The sequence below is a fragment of the Pleurodeles waltl genome, chromosome 10 (assembly GCF_031143425.1).
Source record: "Pleurodeles waltl isolate 20211129_DDA chromosome 10, aPleWal1.hap1.20221129, whole genome shotgun sequence".
Lineage (NCBI taxonomy): Eukaryota > Metazoa > Chordata > Amphibia > Caudata > Salamandridae > Pleurodeles > Pleurodeles waltl.
Window position 1 is genome coordinate 779,912,794 of NC_090449.1, and position 18,365 is coordinate 779,931,158.

The 18,365-nt window shown below is 48.9% G+C and overlaps 1 protein-coding gene across 7 annotated transcripts in view; it reads left to right on the top strand.

Moving 5' to 3' along the window:
* Positions 1-18,365, top strand: part of PALS2 (protein associated with LIN7 2, MAGUK p55 family member) — a 704,871-nt gene that overhangs the window by 383,548 nt on the left and 302,958 nt on the right. The gene's annotated exons all lie outside the window — the stretch shown is intronic.

The window sequence follows — 18,365 nt, forward strand, 5'->3', positions numbered from 1 at the left end:
TTTTCTATATAAAAAGTAGACACAGCTACAGCTAAAACGGTCAAACGGAATTATATCAAGTTTGACAGAAAGCTAGATTTTGGGCCAGGAGCCGTGCTTTTTGTGATTTGTAAATCCGTGCAAGGGTTTTTGAAAGATTAAAGTTCACAAACTTTGTATATTTCACGCTGCTCGAGATACGCTGAGCTAAGAGATCTTGGGGAGGCGGGTGAGGAGGGGCTCTCTGAGGGACCCACACGAGGGTAAAAAACATTTTTTATTCATCATCACCAATCCATGGACTATCTGTGGCTCAGATTTTTTTAAATAAATTAAAGGATGTATCTCACCTTTGCTAAAGAAACCCCTGAAGGGGTGTGTTTCACATATATGTTAAGGGAAGGGATGCATAGCCTCGTCCCCAAGCCTCCAAGAGGACTCAGGGACTCGTCCCTAGGGCTGTGTCCCTGAGGGGAATTTACAATTAAGGGTAGGGAAGCAAGTGCTTGCGCCTCTGATACCGGAACCCCATCCCCTGGGGCCATTTTTAAAGATTAGTCAAGTGGGGCATGCGTCCTACTTTGAGTTGTAGATAGCCCTTGTTGACCCCGTCCCCAGGGCCTAATATGGCTGCAGAATCCCAGGGACCCAATCCAGTGGGATACTCTTTTTTTTTTTTTTTCTGCCTGGGAGATTACGGGCTTAATTTACCTGCACTCACCCTGGAAGAAAACTCATCTTTGCTCCCACCCTGGCAGAAGCAGTGAAATTATCTGCTCCCATCCGGGTGAAAGCAAAGAAGAATGTTGCTGGCCCCTGTCAGCACCACAGTGGCTCCTGGCAGGGAAGCTGGCGAAGGCCTTGGAACTCCTCCTCCTACATACAGCTAAATGTGGTTGCCTCAGGTGGGCACCCATTTTTTAATTTTATTTTTTAAAGACAATGGCCAATTCCTACCATGGTAGTGGCTGGGAAGCTGGCGGGGGTCCTTGGAGCTTTCCCCGCTGCTCCCAACATAAAAAAAAAAGTGTGTGTGCCTCAGACAGGCGCTGGGGCACCGTATTTTTTTATTTTTAATGAAAACACAATAATTAATGAACTACATGAGACACCTTTATTTTTCACTGCTCCGAACAAGGGATGTCCCATGATGCCCTAAGAGGGACTTTTTATAAATGTTTTTGGATGTTGATGGTACACCTAGTCCTACCAAGCATTTTTTTAAATGTTGGGCTGCAGGGAATTTAGTAGTCGTCCAGCAACATTAAAATAACACTTTGCTTCCTGGGTAATTAAATTCATGACCCCAGAAGAGCTTACCATATTCAGAGCTGTGTGCTCTTCAGCTGGAATGCGGAAACCTACAGTGGCAGGTTCTCTGGCCACACCTTGTGGGCCGAAAAAGTTAAAAGAAAGACTCAAAGCTGTTTTGGTCTTTATTTAAAAAGGCTTTAAGATATTTTTATGATAATCACTTTTATTAAACATTTCAATCTGATAGAGACTTCCAGCTGCAGATTCCTTATCTTTGAATTTTCCCAGGCTTCAGTCTGGATCCGGATGATTTTCATGAGCAGTGCCCCGCGTGCCAACAGGTGACGTTGATCAGCTCTGCGTGTGTTGTCCCTACCAGAATGACATTGGGGTACCTATTTAGGTGCCATCCAGGCATGCTGGCATCAGTTCTTTGCTTTCTGAGCCAGTCAGAGCTGATCCTGAGAAGAGTGATTTGCTCAGTCATTTTTTGACTGGCTTTTATCAATTTTGTTTTTTATTTTCATTTTTTTGCCAACTGTTTTTGAGGATTTTCTCCTGGTGTGCTAGATCAAGTCATCTAGGAAGACAGGATTCATTCCCTGCAGAGCCTGTCATCGGCTCATGTCGGTGACAGACCCACACCTGCTTGTGCTGCCTGAAGAGCGGCTACTACTCGGTCATGCTCTGATTGCTGCGCCATGTGCCCAAAGGCTTTGAGGGAGTGGTCCCTAAAATTCATGGTGGCCTGGCATGTGACGCCACGCCCAGAACCGGTTCCAGAGCCTTTAGTAGCCATCATCCCATTCCAAGTCCTCTGGAGGATCGGGCAAGTTGAGGCATGAGAAGAAGAGCAAAAAATTGAAGAAGTCTTCGGCTGATGAGGCAGCGTCTGCATAGCCTTGGCAGGCTCCGCACCTCTCTCACTTTCTCAGAGCTGGAGCGACCCCTGCCTATCAGGAGGAGTTCTATGAGGCCGTGTGCCTCATTTTTGGGCGGCCCGACCCCCCTGATGTGCCTTCTGGTCGCAGGTGGCCCCCATCTAGTTCTGTGACTGCAGGTCTGGCCTCTGTTCTTGGATCTAGACAGGCACCGGTCGTACCAACTCAACCTTCCTTGGCACCAGCCCTAATGTCAATGTTTCCAGCCCTGCCAGCGTCCACCAGCGACATCATCCCCATTGTGATCCCTGACTCCAACGCTGCCAGGAACCTGGCTTCCTATATCAGATCCTGAGCCCTATTCCTTGGGCTAGGCCTTTGGGCGGGTTGGGAGGGTTCGTTGGACCCTGCAGAATATCAACCCTATGGAGAAAACCCATCTATGGACTGGTGTGAGGACCTGGGTGAAGCAAGAAGACTGGATACTCCTCCAGATACTGGTCTGCTTTCTCTCCCTACCATGGCTACAAAGGAGGGATGTTTTTATGCGATGATGGTGCAGAGGACGGCTGAGATCCTCAACCTTCAGTTGCTCGTGGTGGCAATCAAGACTAACATCTTGATAAAGGTGTTGTAACCAGGAGTTTCCTTGTCAAAACCCCTAATCCGTTCATTGATGCCCTAACTGACGTTCCGTTGGGGACCTGGTTCAAACCCATCACGGGCTCCTGTAAATAGGATGATTGCCCACTGCCACCGCCTCAGACTAGGTGACCCAAACTTCCTCACCCAGCACCCTAGCCCGGAGAGCTTGGTGGTTCAAGCCTCAGCATCCTAGGGCTCATTCCCCTCCAAGCCAGCGGTCTAGTCAGTCCCCACCAATTCCCCGGCAGCTGCAGCTTCCAAGCCTTCCTAATCTGCCCCTTTAGTGTCATGGACACCCAGTTGGCGTCAGGATTAGCTATCACCTGCCCCACTGGCAGACCATAACATTGGGCATCTGGGTGTTGCAGATAGTCCAAAGGAGCTACTCCCTCCACTTCGGGACTACCTTCCGTGCCACCATCTCACAACTGGCTTACGGAGGATCATCTGTCTCTTCTGCATGAGGACGTCTCAGCTCTCTTGGCCGAGGGAGCTATAGAGAGGGTTCTGGTGCCAGAAGTAGGCTGTGGTTACCATTTTTCCTACTTTCTGGTTGCCAAAAAAGACAGAGGCCTTAATCCTATTTTAGATCTCTGAACTCTCAAACTCCTTCCTCAACAAGCAGAAATAAAAAATCTCACATTGGCTCAGGTCTGGCCATCCCTGGACCAGACTGGATGGTAGCGTTAGACTTGCAGGACGCATATTTCCATATTCCTGTCCTGCCTGCCCACAGACGTTACCTGTGGTTTATGCCACACGCACTTTGAGTTCACTGTGCTTCTCTCTGGCCTTACCAGCGCCACTTGGTTGTTCACTAAGGTTATGGCAGTGGTTGCAGCTCAACTGTGAAGATGAGGGGTGCCAATCTTCCCCTATCTTGATGACTGGCTGTTGAAGGCAGACTCGCCCAGGCTGTTGTCTCCCTACCCCCAGACTATAGCAGACATTCTGCATTCGGTGGCATTTTACTATCAACGTGCCAAAGTCATACCTGACTCCCTCTCAGATGCTACGTTTTATCAGAGCTCTTCTGGACATAGTGGAGTTTCGGGCATATCCTCTCAAAAGGTGAGTCCAGGATATTCAGGCTATGATAATGATGTTTGAGCCTCTATCCTTGACTTAAGTGAGACTGACCCTGAGACTGCTTGGTCTCATGATCTCCTGCCTAAACCCACTTTTCATATTTTGGTGTGCTGAACCTTTGATAAAGTCAGTAGATCTCCCTCACTTAAAATGACACCCTTCCTATTGTTAAATCACATAGCTGTGCAAGACCACGAAGTTAGGTGCAGGCACTAAGCCCAAACTAATGCTGCACACAGCCAAAGTACGCTATGGCGGTAGGGGCCCTGCACATAACAGCACACTGAGCACAGTCTTTGGCGTGGGGGTGTCCAGCGCAGGGCCTGGCCACAGGCCAAGCACTGCTCCTACCTCCACACTATGCATGACCTTTGGCTATGTGCTGTGGTTGGGTAGGTTGCCCATACCCATGCCACGCATATTGATGACATCTTACTTTAGTTTTAAATCAAAAACCCTTAAAATTTCAAAGAAAAAAACAAAGGTTAAAGAAATGTTATAGTTAGGTGAAAATGTTGTTTGAAACATAGCATTTTGAACTAATAAAACTACTGAAATTCACCAGTTATAATTTTTGCAAGCAAGTATAACTCGAGTCCTAAAGTTAACAATAGAGCACACCGTTGCCATGCACTGCTAATTACCTCACCTATCTGATAGAGACTTCTCTTTGCAGATTCCTTACCTTTGAATTTCCCGAGGCGTCAGACTGGATCCGGAGATTTTTCTTCAAGCAGTACCTCTGCACGCCGTCAAGTGGCATCAGTTGACTCCGCAGGCATCGCTAGCGTTGTGTTCAGTGTGATGTTGGGGTCGTATATAGATGCCACCCCAGGGCACTGTTGTCAATTCTTTTCTTTCTGGACCAGCCTACGTGCAGATCCGGAGAAGAGCGACCTCAGTCATTTTTTGACTAAGTCAACACTTTTGTTGAAGTTTTTGATGAGTTTGTGGATGTGTCGAGGGATGTCCCGCAAGACTGGATTCAAGCCCTGCGACTCCTGTCACCGAACTATGTTGGTGACTGCTCCGTACCTCGTGTGTCTTTGGTGCCTGGAGCGCGATCCGAAGTTATGCGTGATGTTAGGCCATGAATCCGAAAGCTTTGAGGGAGTGGTCCCTAAAGTTTATGCCAGCACAACACTTGACTCCGGGGTGCTCGCGGTCTTGTTCACGATGAAGGTCTCGAGGTCGGCCGCGGAGTCATCTCCATTCCTTGTCCTCCAAGTCATCGGGACATTCGGATCATAAGACAAAGAAGTTGAAGGATAAGCGTTCTTCGCCTTCACCCCATTGCTTGGTTGACGCGATGCAGGAAGAGCGTTGACTCTCTAGGCCTCCGTCATCAGAGCCTTCATCTGGATTGGCTCCGTGCTTCCCCGACTTCCCGGGAGCCAGAGCCACCCCTGCCCAGCTTCAAGAATTCTATGAGGCAATGCGCTACTTTCTGGTGCCGAAAAAGGACAAAGGTCTTCTACTTATATTAGATCTTTGGTACCTCAATCTCTTCATCAAAGGGAAGTTCCTGTCCCTGGAAACTAGTTCGCAGTGCAGGGAGTATAGGCAGGTCGGTAAGTAATCTGCTACTAGAATATGTCTCTACCAGATATATTGTTACCAAAGGTAAGTAACTTATACATTACTTCACTTATGACATGTTCTATGACATCATTAATAACATCACTGCAGCCTCTCAAATGATAAGATTAATGACAACACTGTGCATGGTGGGGGTGTGAGTAATAGTTACTTTAGAGCACAAGTCATAACTTCAGTTTAGTTGTTCAGTGAGTAGTAGATAATTTCAGTATTGGGACAGTTCAACATGAGCGTACAGAGCAGTGTGTTAGACATTCAGACTTGTGCCTTTGCGTCTTGAGAAAAAGAAAGGAAATAAGAATATTTGAGCATCATCAGTGTATGAGGTACAGAAAGTGGCAACTAATGCCTCCAAAGGATACTGTGAATTAAGTCCGAGGGAAAGGCCAAAGGCCCTCTGTCTCTTTATCTAGCCCTTTCCTTATCCTTCTTGCCCTTATCTAATTTTGGCCTCCTTACCACTCCTATCTTGGTAAGGTCAGAACATGCAGCCAGTCTGCAGCTTTCGGTTGCATCTCCCGTAGCAGTGCCCCATGGGAGAAGAGTGTATTGACATGTTAGTGTGCAACTGCTTTCTGAGCGGACAATCAGGCAACCTAGCATCTACATTCACCCAGCCACATCTATGCTTTAAGGGGGTTAAAAGAAAGGTGAAATGAGTATTTGAGATGGTGAAGGGAATAAATGAAGAAATTTAAAGAGGGAAGGAAAAAGCCACGTTTTTGGCATGGAACAGATTTAGCCTGCATAAGAAGCCCTTGAATTGGATCCAGCATAGAGACAAAAGTGGGTGTAGATGCTAAAATGACAAGTGTCAAATTTAAATGTACGGTGGTGGGATTAGAAAGTGCTTTAAATGGCATTGATTCAGAGTGTGGATTAACAGTGCCATGCAGGCATACTTAATAGATTGCAAGCCCTCTCCTTAGATGCACATGCGTTCACTAGTTGCCTTTTACTGCCAAATTATGTGCTGAGCAGTTTCCTGGATTTTTAAACTTTGTTTTATTTTCCTCTGTTGGTGCTTCTTTGGTATATCATACGGTAATGCTGTAGCAGGACATGTCATGTCACTGTACATTTAAAGCTGTGGCTCCACCTAATGAATGTATTTCTTTTGGTAAAAACATTTTGTGCACTTATGTGGTCTGTACTACTACTGGTATAATGTTCCTCACAAATCTTCTGGTGTGAATGCAGAATTGAGGTATCTTGTCTTCCAAGAGTTTCTCGATTTCAGTACCAGAAAGAAGACCGAAAAAGTGAATGCAGGGGCTTAGAAAGTGGATGTGATGCTGAGCACCCTTTCTACACAGGAGGCAGGAAGCACATTGTTCGGGCCTTCCCTTGAGAAGTTAGCTTCACTGGCTGTAAGGAAGTGCTAAGCGTAACTCCGAAAATAATAAATATATCTTGTCACTCAGTCAGTTTTACAAAGCACCTGGCATATGTTTCAGATTGATTTAGTTGTCAGATTCTGTGGAAAGGGGTGGCAAGCATTCAGGAACTGAGGACACTTAAGACATCAAGCTATCAACTGCTACAGAGACTTTTATACAGTTGAGTCGAGTCCATCTTGCTTTATATGTTGCTCAGGACTATTACTCTGTGAGATCTAGAAAGATCTAGTTTGGGCATAATGGTGCTATGGAGAGGCTGAAAATATTTCTTTCACTTGGCGTAAGTTAGAGGATCCAGTCTGTCAGCAGCAGGAGTTGTACTGAAAAGTAGAGCTAAGTTTTTGCTGTGGGTGGGTTTTGTTGTATTTCTAGCTTGACGAAGCCTGTTGATCCCCATTCTTCTCTGTTATAGTTAAGCCTTGCTCTTTCTTAAGGCTGCTGAGTTAAGTGAATGAAGGGCATTGTCACTTATGGAAGCAAAGTAGGCATGCCCCATAGTGGTCAAGTGTGCTGCACCCCTTACCCTCCCCCCCTCCCCCCCCCCCCTCCTCCACCCCACCCAGAAGGATGCTTCTACTGTAGGTTTGCAGTGACAGCCTGTGAGACTCTATCCACATATACTTTGGATCCTTTCGAGGAAAATGGCAGCATATATGCAGAAATGCAGACCTCATCCCATCTGCAAACTCTGTTATATAGCCCTGGATCTGCAAAAGTTCAGGGGGTTTGGAAGAAGTGATGCACAGCAATCTGTCTTGATGTCTTGGGTACTGTGCACCCAGGCACATCCCTATTGCTGTCTCGACGAACCATCCAGATCAGTCAGCTGTGACATGACTATCTTCAGACATGCAGTAGGGGGCAAAATAAACTCTACTATTCTACTGGTCTCTTGCTGAAGCACAGTTGTGGAAACGCCATGGTGAAGAAGGGTCAGCACCCGAGGCTTGAGCTTGATCATTTCAGACTCTACAGTTGACATTTAAATTCCTGCAAATCAAAGTCAATTATAATCAAACTTTTTTTTTCTGCACCCACCAAACTTGTGGACTAAGATATTGTATATTCTTGACATCTGATGCGCTCTTAGTGATCTGCATTCTTTAAAGTGGTTGCGACTTACAGGCAGTGTTGCTGACTGAGTTAGAGCTAATACTAAAGTTGCTAAATGACTTACCCATCATCACAGGAAGTGACATCACTGGATTTTCCATCATTATCTGAGCAGAAAGTGATATCAGTGTTTTCCCACCCATGGCACCCTGCACTCCTCCCCCCTTCCTGGACCTACTTAATAGCAGCTGCAGCAAGGACGCATGCAGATGTCATGCCTCTGGAATGCCAAAGGCAAGCCCGTCTGCTCCCGCTGCACACCTGGACTGCTCCCAGTGCCAGGATCCCTGGTTCTCCCTCTACCCACTGCTACCCTGCTGCTTGTCTTTGTGCTCTCAAGCCCGGCCCCTGCTTGGCACACTGCTACCACACCACAAAACAAGGAAGGAGTGTTCACATGCACCTCCTGCAAGGTCTCATGTCCTCTCTCACACCCAAGACCCACACTCCCACTCCAGCTGCACCCAGCACCTCACTCGCTCTTATAAACCAGCCACTTGCCCAAACAGACTGAACACCATCGACACAACATGGCACCCTCTCATCCATACTCTTCAACTCCCGCACACTCATCAGACATGCCATGGAAACATGCGACCTACTGCTCGACCACACTACAGACCTGCTCTTCCTCACATAAACATGGCTACACTACAACCATCCCCACCGGCTACTAGATTGCCAGGCAAGACAATCAGGACATGCCCCAGAGGCAGTCACCTTCATAAAAAAACCATCCGCTTCACCACCTACACGGACAACCCCACCAGCTACATGGACACCTCATGTTGAAGATACGCATCCCAGCCAATTTCTGCCAGGCCAGAATCCTCATATACAGATCACCAGGACCATACACCAATTTCACTGGTAACCTCAAGGCATTGTCGCAACCTTCATCAACACCAGCACCTTCATCCTTCTTGGAGACTAACCTTCACCTAGACAACATCACTGACCCAAACTCTATGGCCCTTCTAAAAATCCCAGGCTTCACTCTGCTTAGTACTGAACCCATCTGGACACCTACTTGACCTGATTTTCTCCTCCATCAGCAGCTTCCCAGTTGACAAGCCAGCAACTAGTATTTGAGCCAACCATGCCCTTGTCCATTTCAACAGACCCATCCTGCACCACATCGGACCTACCTCCACCGGAACCACCTGCCGCAGCTGGAAAAATATCATAGAAGAGGAGTGGGCTTCTGCCCTTGCCATGCTCCTGTCCGAGCACATCTGCAATCGGCTGGAAGCCATTAAGAACCTCAACTGCTGGATCACCCCATGCACTGATTTCTTTGCTCCCATCAAATGCATCCCAGTGGCACGAGCCCAACCACAGGCCAGCTGGTACACGAGGGAACTAGGGCTGACAAAACTCCCCTGCAAGCAACTGGAGTGCAAATAGAAAACAAATCAGGACCCACAGAATCAGTCCTAAAAAGCTACCACAAGCAGATACAGAACACCCATTTTCACAGCTCAGGCTGATAGCATTGATGTCAGCATTGACAGCAGCAGGGACATTTTCGTCATCATCATACTTTTCACTGATCCTCCTGCCGCATCCAGCAACATTACCCCCTCACAAGACCTTTGCAACAAAGTTTTGAAATTCTTCTGTAACAAAATCACCGCTATATGCAGCATCTTTGACTCTCAATCACACCTTGCCACTCTTGCAACTCATCTTCCTATCACAGCCAAAGAACAAGCCCTGACTTCGTGGCCTGCTGTCACCATTAAAATCGCTACTACACGAAGACCATCCACTTGAGAACCTCATCTTAGCCTTGCCCCCACCACACCTTCACCAAAGGAGTCCTCCCTGTCAGCGAAGTTTTAACCTCTATCCTCAATGCCTCCATCAACTCGGACACCTTCCCGTACACCTGAAATATACCTGCTCAAGAAACCCTCCACTGACCCAGCCACACTTCTCAACTGTAGACCCATCTCCATCCTACCATAGCTGGCAAAGGTCCTGGGTAGACTAATCAACTGACTAATAAACTGACTGCTCACCGACCAACTCAGCAGCCACCAGCTCCTTGACACCTTGCAATTCGGAATCAGGCCCAGCCATAGTACAGAAACAGCATTTGTAACCGCCACAGATGACTTACATGATCCTTGATAGAGGAGACATGACATTTCTCATTCTCTTGTACCTTTCTGCATCACTTGACACAGTCAGCACGGCCAGCATACTACGATGCCATCAGCAAAATCATTGCCCCCCTCGCCATCAACTCCCTCCATTACATGCCGCTCTGCACCTCAACTTCCACGTGGAAGACCCCAAGGACGCCAACTCCACAGCCCTACTGGAGAACCTCAACAACATTGGACTCATCCAACTAGTCTTAAAACCCACCCACAGAGCTGGACACTCCCTCAACACCATCTTCTCCAGGGACAGAATCAAATTCACCCCCAGAACTTTACTTGACCGGCCACACAGTCGGCCATTTCACCATCTCCAAGACCCAGCACACCATCATCAAGCACCAAAGTGCCACCCACCGCAGCTGGAAAAAAGTAACTTAGAACCAATGGATGCAAGCTGTTGGCACCACACCACCCAGCATGTGAGCCAACCTAGACCAGGCTGCCCACAACTTCTCCACCTGGATCAGCAAATACGCTGACAGTCGCCCCGCTAAAACTGCAAAAGCCAACAATGTCATGACAAGCCAGCTAGTACACCCCAGAGCTCAGAACCATCAAGTGTAACTGTCTTTTACTTGAGAAGTGATGGCACATCTCCAAGGACCCCTCTGACAGAGCCACTCACAAAACAGTACTCAACGACCACCACTGGCGCATCAAGGAGGCTAAAAGAACAACCATCACGGACTGCATCAACGCCGCAGCTAATGACACCAAGGAAATCCTGAACATCATCAAGGAATTCTTCAACTCAACTGCCACAGAAAACAAAATACACCCCTCCCAACAACTCTGCGACTCACTATCGGACTACTTCCACATCAAGATTGCCAACACTTACAACAACTTTAATTCTCAAATGACCTTGTTCAGCCTCAACACCCTCATCCAACCAGCAAACCCCTGACCAGCCATAAACACCTGGTCCCCACTCGACGTCCAGGCCACTACCATCATGCTCTCCATCCACTCCGGGACACCCACCGGCCCCTGCCCCCACCACCTATGCAACCTTTGATCCAACATAATTAGCACTGAACTCACCAGCCTCCCCAACGCATCCATCTCCACAGCATCCTTCCCAGAAGGATGGAAGCACGCATACATCAGACCCTGCCTAAAGAACCCCTCAGCTGACCCCAGCGATCTCAAGAACTACCAGCCGATCTCCCTGCTCGCATACTCAGCCAAAGTACTTGAGAAGGCCATCAACCGACAGTTCACCGACTAGCTAGAACAAAACCACCTGCTTGACGCATCACAATCAGGTTTCGCGACCAACCAGCGCACTGAAAAAGCACTCATCACCACAACAGACATCAGAACCCTCCTCAACCAAGGGGAAACAGTGGCTTTGATTCTCTTCGACATATCTGCAGCATTTACCATAGTTGTCCACCACATACTCCTCGACGGACTCCACAACATTAGCATTCAGCATCATGCCCTCAAGTGGCTCATCTCATTCCTCTCTGGTCCAGTGCTTAATGTGAGCTGATGGCTTCCGGTGTGGGCACTGGCACATATTTTGGAGGGCTGGCACTTATTTTTCTTCCGCAAGAAATTACTGCAAGCAAAAGACACATATGGGAAAGGTGGATTAAGAGATAAACGAAAAAACATTGCAAAGGGACAAAGCAGAAAGCTGCAAGATTGAGCTTAAGGGGGCAGGGAGTGACTGTAAATGGGTTAAAGAGGCCTGAGATGGCTTTAGGATTATGCTGCCTCATTATTCCATGCTCGCACATTTAATTGCAGCAGCCGCATGTTTCAGAGGTGAGCTTTGGGCACCAAAACATTTTTATTTACAAATTAACCACTGCTTACGACACACCCAGAGCATCCGTCTACCTCCCTTGACTTCCGCTCCCAAGAACATCATATGCGGCATGCCCCAAGGATCATCCCTCAGCCCCACTCTGTTCAACATCTACATGACCCCCTCACGTGAATCGTCAGATCCCATGGACTCAACATCATCTCTTATGCCGACGACACTCATCTCGTCCTCATTTCGTCCTCTCGCTCACCAAAGACTTATCTAACACGAAAGCCAAGTTCTGCAACACAATGACCAATGTAGCCGACTGGATGAGAGACAGCTGCCTCAAATTGAACTCAGACAAAACTGAGTTACTTATCGTTGGAAAGAACACCTCTGCTTGGGACCAGAGCTGGTGGCCTTGAAGAACTCAGACCCACTCCCACACTGACTTACCCACTTGCAACCTCTGCATAATCTTGGACAGCAAGCTGACCATGGAACAACAAGTCAAAGCAGTCGCCTCCTCCTGTTTCCACACCCTTTGTATGCTCCGCAGGATCTTTAGATGGATCCCAGAAAACACCAGAAGGTCGTAACACAGGCCCTTTTCACCAGCCACCTCAAATACAGCAAAGTGCTCAACACTGGTGTCTCCTCCTAGCTCGTCAGAAGACTTCATACAGTACAGAGCCCAGCAGCCATACTCATCCTAGCCCTCCCCAAATATACCCACATCACTCCGTGCCTCAGGAAACTCCAGTGGCTCCCAGTCCGAAAAAGATGCTATATCTAATAGAGATTTCTAGCTGAAGATTCCTTACCTTTTGAATTACCTGGCGTCAGCTTTGAATCCGGAATCTTTTTGCTGAGCAATACCCTGCTTGTGCTGTCGGGTGGCTTTGTCAGCATCGTTGGAGCCGTTTGTGACATCATGGTTGCCTATAAAGGCACTAGCCCAGCACGCAGACGTCAGTTCTTTTGCTTCCATGCCAGTTAAGCGCAGGTCCAGGTTCGAACTATCCTTTGCTTTTTTGGCGAGCTTTTTTTGACCGTTTTGTTGAAGATTTTTTTCGTGTCTGTGTGAGGAAATGTCATCTAGGAAGACTGGGTTTAAGACGGGTGGTGTCTACCATCGCACCATGTCGGTGACGGACCCCCACCAGGTATGTCCCTGGTGCCTCGACCGGGACCACGACTCCAAGTTGTGCTTAGACTCCCGGGCCATGGCCCCGAAGGCTTTGAGAGAGTGGTCTCTAAAGCTCATGGTGGCCCAGCAGTTGACTTCAGTCAGCGAGACTCCTCGGAGGTCGTAGGACCGCTCCAGGAGCCCCTAGCCCTCTTTGTCCCACTCAAGGTCCTTGGGGGCACTTGGGGAAGAGGCACAAGAAGAAGTTGTTCAAGCGGACTTCGCCACGCCCATCGGCTGACGAGGCGTCACAGGAACGTCAGCGTTCTGAGCATGGTTCCATGGAACCCGATGCCAGGGCCGACTTCTCGGCTCCCTCCTTATCTGGGAGCCAGAGCGACCCATGCTCAAATTAAGGACTTTAACTAAGCCATGTGCCTCGTCTTTTAGCAGGTTACCCCCGCTGGTGGGTCCTCTATCCCCGTGGGGACAGCGGGATGCGATATCAGATCTGGACTGGTGCTTGTTCCACACAGTCGGCCAGGGTCCGACGCCCCCCCCCCCCCCCCCCACCCCCCCAACACACACACACACACACACCCTCATTCCAGATGATGCTGAGCTGGAACAACGTCGCACAATGCCGATTCCGACTTCAACAGCGCTGACTATGCCCAGATCAGTGTCTGAGTCTTATTTTTATCAGCCAGGCTCAGGTGAAGAAATGGAGGGGTCCGAGGTCCTTTTAGAATATGGATTAGAGGAGCAGGACTGGTATAAGGAATTAGAGGAAGCCAGCGAATTGGATACCTCCTCAGATACTGGCATGCTTTCCTCTCAGTCTGTGGCTATGGAGGAGGGAGCATCATATGCCATGGTTGTGTGTAAAGTGGCTGAAGTTTTGGACCCGGAGTTGTCTACGGTGCCTGTTAGGACTAACATCGTGACAGAGGTGCTTCAGCCAGGGGGCTGCTACTTCGGAGCCAGTGTTACCCTTTAATGAAGCCCTTGCTGATGTCCTGCTGGGGACGTCGTCCAAACCCATCACAGGGGCTCCTGTGAATAGGACAATTGGCCACCGCCATCAACCAGGTCCTACTGACCCCAGTTTCCTCACCCAACACCCCACCTTGGTGAGCTTGGTGGTCCAAGCCTCTTGATCCCGTGGTGCCTTTCCTTCTGCTCCACTGGATGGGGAATCCAAGAGGCTGGACCAACTTGAACAAGATGCTTTCTTCCTCTAGCCTGGCATTGAGGTCTGTAAACACCTCATGCCTATTGGGCCTTTTTTCCCATACTTTATGGGATACAGTGGCACAGGTGCTGCCTCAGGTCCTGGAGGGCATACGGGACACTCACACCCAAGCTGTCAAGGATGGGAGAGATGTAGCCAAGTTTACCATTCGGTGTGATGTGGATACGACTCACTCACGGGGCAGGGCAATTTCCTCGACAGTGGGCCTTCGTCGCCACGCCTGGCTAAGGACCACTGCCTTCTCCGGGGATGTCCAGGCAAATCTGATGGCCATGCCCTTCAATGGCTCAGGCCTTTTTGAAGAGAAGGCAGACTCTGCGCTTGAGTGGTTCAAGGACTCTTGAGCCACGGCCAGATCCTTGGGCCTCTCGGTGCCCGCTTGCCAGCAGACTGTCTGTCGCCCCTTTCGAGGCTTCAGGAGGGGCAGGGTACCACGCCAACCACAGGTTAGCCACTGTACTTCAGCTTCACAGCATCCAGTGCGAGGACGAGGTTGTGGTACTTTCAGACCCAGAGGACAGCCACCACCCAGCCCTCCTCTTCCACAACGTCCAAGCCCTCCTAGTATGGTTCTGCAAGCCCATGCTCGTTCAGTTGGAGGGAGGATTCGATTTCATCTCCCTCATTGGTGGTCCATAATATTGGATAAATGGGTCTTGCAGATCATACAGAAGGGCTATTCCCCTTCCAGTCTTTCCCTCCCTCTAACTCTCCATTGAAAAAATGGCTGATGGAGTATCATTTAATCTTCCTCCACTAGGAAGTTATGGCTCTCTTGGCCAAGTGAGCCATAGAAAGGGTCCCAATGTCAGAAGCAGGCAATTGTTATTCCCACTACTTTCCGAGTCCATAAAAGAACAAGGGTCTTAGCCTTATTTTGGATCTAAGGGATGTCAATCTGTTCCTCAAAAAGGAGAAATTTAAGATGCCCACTCTTGCTTAGGTCTCATCTGCCCTAGAACAAGGAGACTGGATGGTAGCAGTGGACTTGCAGGATGCGTATTTTCACATCCCCATCCTGCCCACCCACGGGCATTACTTGCGGTTCAAGGTGGGCCACGAGCACTTTACGGAGGTGGTAGCATCTGCGCAGGTTAGGGATTTCAGTATTCCCCTACCTCGACGACTGCCTGTTGCAGGATCCAACGCCCTAGGCTCTCGTCACCCACCTTCAGACTACAGCGGACCTCCTGCATTCGCTGGGGTTCACTATAAACGAGCTGAAGTCACACCTCACTCCCTGTCAGAAGCTTCCTTTCATCTGGGCTGTTCTGGACACAGTGCAGTTTCGGGTTTATCCTCCCAAGCAGTGAGTCCAGGATATTCCGTTTATCATACCGATGTTTTGGCCTCTGTCCTGGATTTCGGTGAGACAGACTGAGGCTGTTGGTACTCATGGCCTCCTGCATCCTGTTAGTCAAATATGCCAGATGGCTTTTGAGGACTCTGCAGTGGGACCTGAAGTTCCAGTGGGCGCAGCATCAGGGAAATCTTACCTACACGGTTCAGATCTCAGAGGGAACTGCAAGGGATCTGCAGTGGTAGTTAGTGACCTGCGATTGGGTCCGAGGCAGACTCCTCTCCCTTCCCCAGCCACATCTCACAGTAGTGATAGATGTGTCACTTCTGGAATGAGGCAGCTATTTTAGAGAGGTGGAGATCAGAGGCCTCTGGCGGAATCAGGACTCCATATCAACTTTCTGGAGCTCCAGGCGATCCGACTGACATTGAAAGCATTTCTTCCTGTTGTGAAAGGAAAGATTGTGCAGGAGTTCACGGACAACACCACTGCAATGTGGTACTGCAACAAACCGGGTGATGTGGGTTTGTGGACTCTGTCAAGAGGCTCTGCGTCGCTGGACATGGCTGGAACAGCAGGGCATAACTCTGGTGGTTCAACACCTGGCAGGTTCTCTGAACGCCAGTGCGGACGAACTCCGCCATCGATGCCTAGCGGATCACAAATGGTATCTCCATCTGGCAGTGGTGCAAGGACTCTTTCAGCAGTAGGGAGAGCCTTGGTTACATCTGTTCGCCTCTACAGAGAACGCACAATGTCAGCATTAATGTGTGTTGGAGTTTCCAAGGCGGCAATCGTTTGTCGGCGCTTTTCGTCACAAGGGGAGTTCAGGCCTCCTGTACGCTTTTTCATCCACACCACTCCTGCCCAGAGTTCTCAAGAAGATCAAGAACGACCAGGCCCAAGTCATCCTAGTGGCTCTGGATTGGGCACGGAGAGTCTGGTATCCGAAGCTTCTCAAAATGAGCATCAATCCTCTGGTCAGGTTGCCCCTTTGAGAGGGTTTTTTGTGGCAGCAGCAGGGGAGGGTTCTCTACCCGAACCTGTCAACTCTGTGCCTTCATGCGTGGAGATTGACTGGCGGCAGGTGATGGCTTTTGACCTTCCCCCTGAAGTCTGTAAAGTTATTTTGGCAGCCGGGCGCCCTTCCAATAAAATGGTATACGCCTGCCATTGGAAACACTTTGTATATTATTGCGCAGAAAAGTCTATTGATCCTCTTTCTGCTTCTGTTTCTGATATTCTTATCATCATTCTTTCCCTTGCCCAGGAGGGTTCTGCCTTGGGGATTCTCAAGGGTTATCTTTCTGCCTTATCAGCATGTCTCTGGCTGTCTGATCAGTCTTCTTAGTGGCAATAACAACTGCTAGGAGAGTGAGTGAGATGCAAGCTCTGTCATCAAAGCCACTGTATCTCACTATCTAGACATGGTGTTTCTCAGAACACGTGCTCTTTCCTCCCCAAGGTGGTGATCCTATTTCACCTGGGTCGGAACACCACCCTACCCATCTTCTTTGCTCCACCACATCCCTCTAAGGAAGAGGAGCAACTCCACTGACTGGACACAAAAAGAGCCTTGTCATTTTACCTTGACTGCACAAGAGTGTTCTGGGTGGATGCCCAACTCTTTGTGGGGGTACATTGGAGCAATGAAGGGTCGGGCAGTGTAGAAGCGAACCATTTCGTACTGGGTCCTTCTCTGCATCAAGATCTGCTACGCATCAGCGAAGAAGCAGCCTCCTGAGGGCTTGAAAGCTCATTCTGCCTGGGGGAAAGCTGCTACCACTGCATTAGCTCGAGGCGTTCCATTCCTGGAAATTTGTGAGGTGTCAACATGGATATCTTTGCACACGTTTGCAAAGCATTACTGCCTGGACAGTCAGGTACGAAGAGACAAGCACTTTTCCCAGTCAGTCCTGCAGGACTTCTTAGTGTAAGTAGAAATAACCGCAGCCCACCGCCAGGAGGTTATGGCTAGAAGTCTCTATTGGATGAACAAGTTAGTTACCTTTGTTCATACATTATCTGGTAGATCAGCTGCAGATTCCTTACACCCACACATGCATCCCTGCTCTGCGGATATGTCTAGTAGGGTTAGGGTTTATCCCTTTTTAGGGCCCTAGTTTTGCACAGACAAATGTTTGTTCTATCCTTGACTCTACGCATCTGGCGTGGAAGTTTTGTTGATAAAAGAACTTATGTACGTGCGCTGGGGTGGTGCCTTTATAGGTGACCGTGATGTCACAGACGGCTCCAACCATGCTGACGAAACCATGCTGAGCCAGACAACGCATGCGGATCCGAACTATGCCACCCGACGGCGCGTACAGGGTATTGCTCTGCAAAAAAGATTCCGTATTCTAAGCTGACACCAGGGAATGCAAAGGTAAGGAATGTGCAGCTAGATAGTCTCTACCAGATAATGCGTTACCGAAGGTAAGTAATTCGTTATTCAAGACGCTCACACATGCCTACAAAGCCCTCCACAAGCTAGGATCTTCTTACATCGTCCACTGGCTGAACTTCCTTCTTCCCTCAAGACACCTGCTCATTCTCCTACATTGCTGCCAAAGCCTGAAACAACTTTGTCCACCTCCGAAAGGCATCCTCCCTGCCCGACATCAGAAAGCAACTCAAGACCTGGCTTTTCTATTTGGACACAGCACCCTCAGCTCCCAAATACCTCTAGGGGTGATAATGAAGTGCTTTATAAAAGATTGATTGATTGACAGTATAACACTCCATCCTCATCAGGCGCCAGCACAGGTTTGTCATCCAAGGGCCCGGT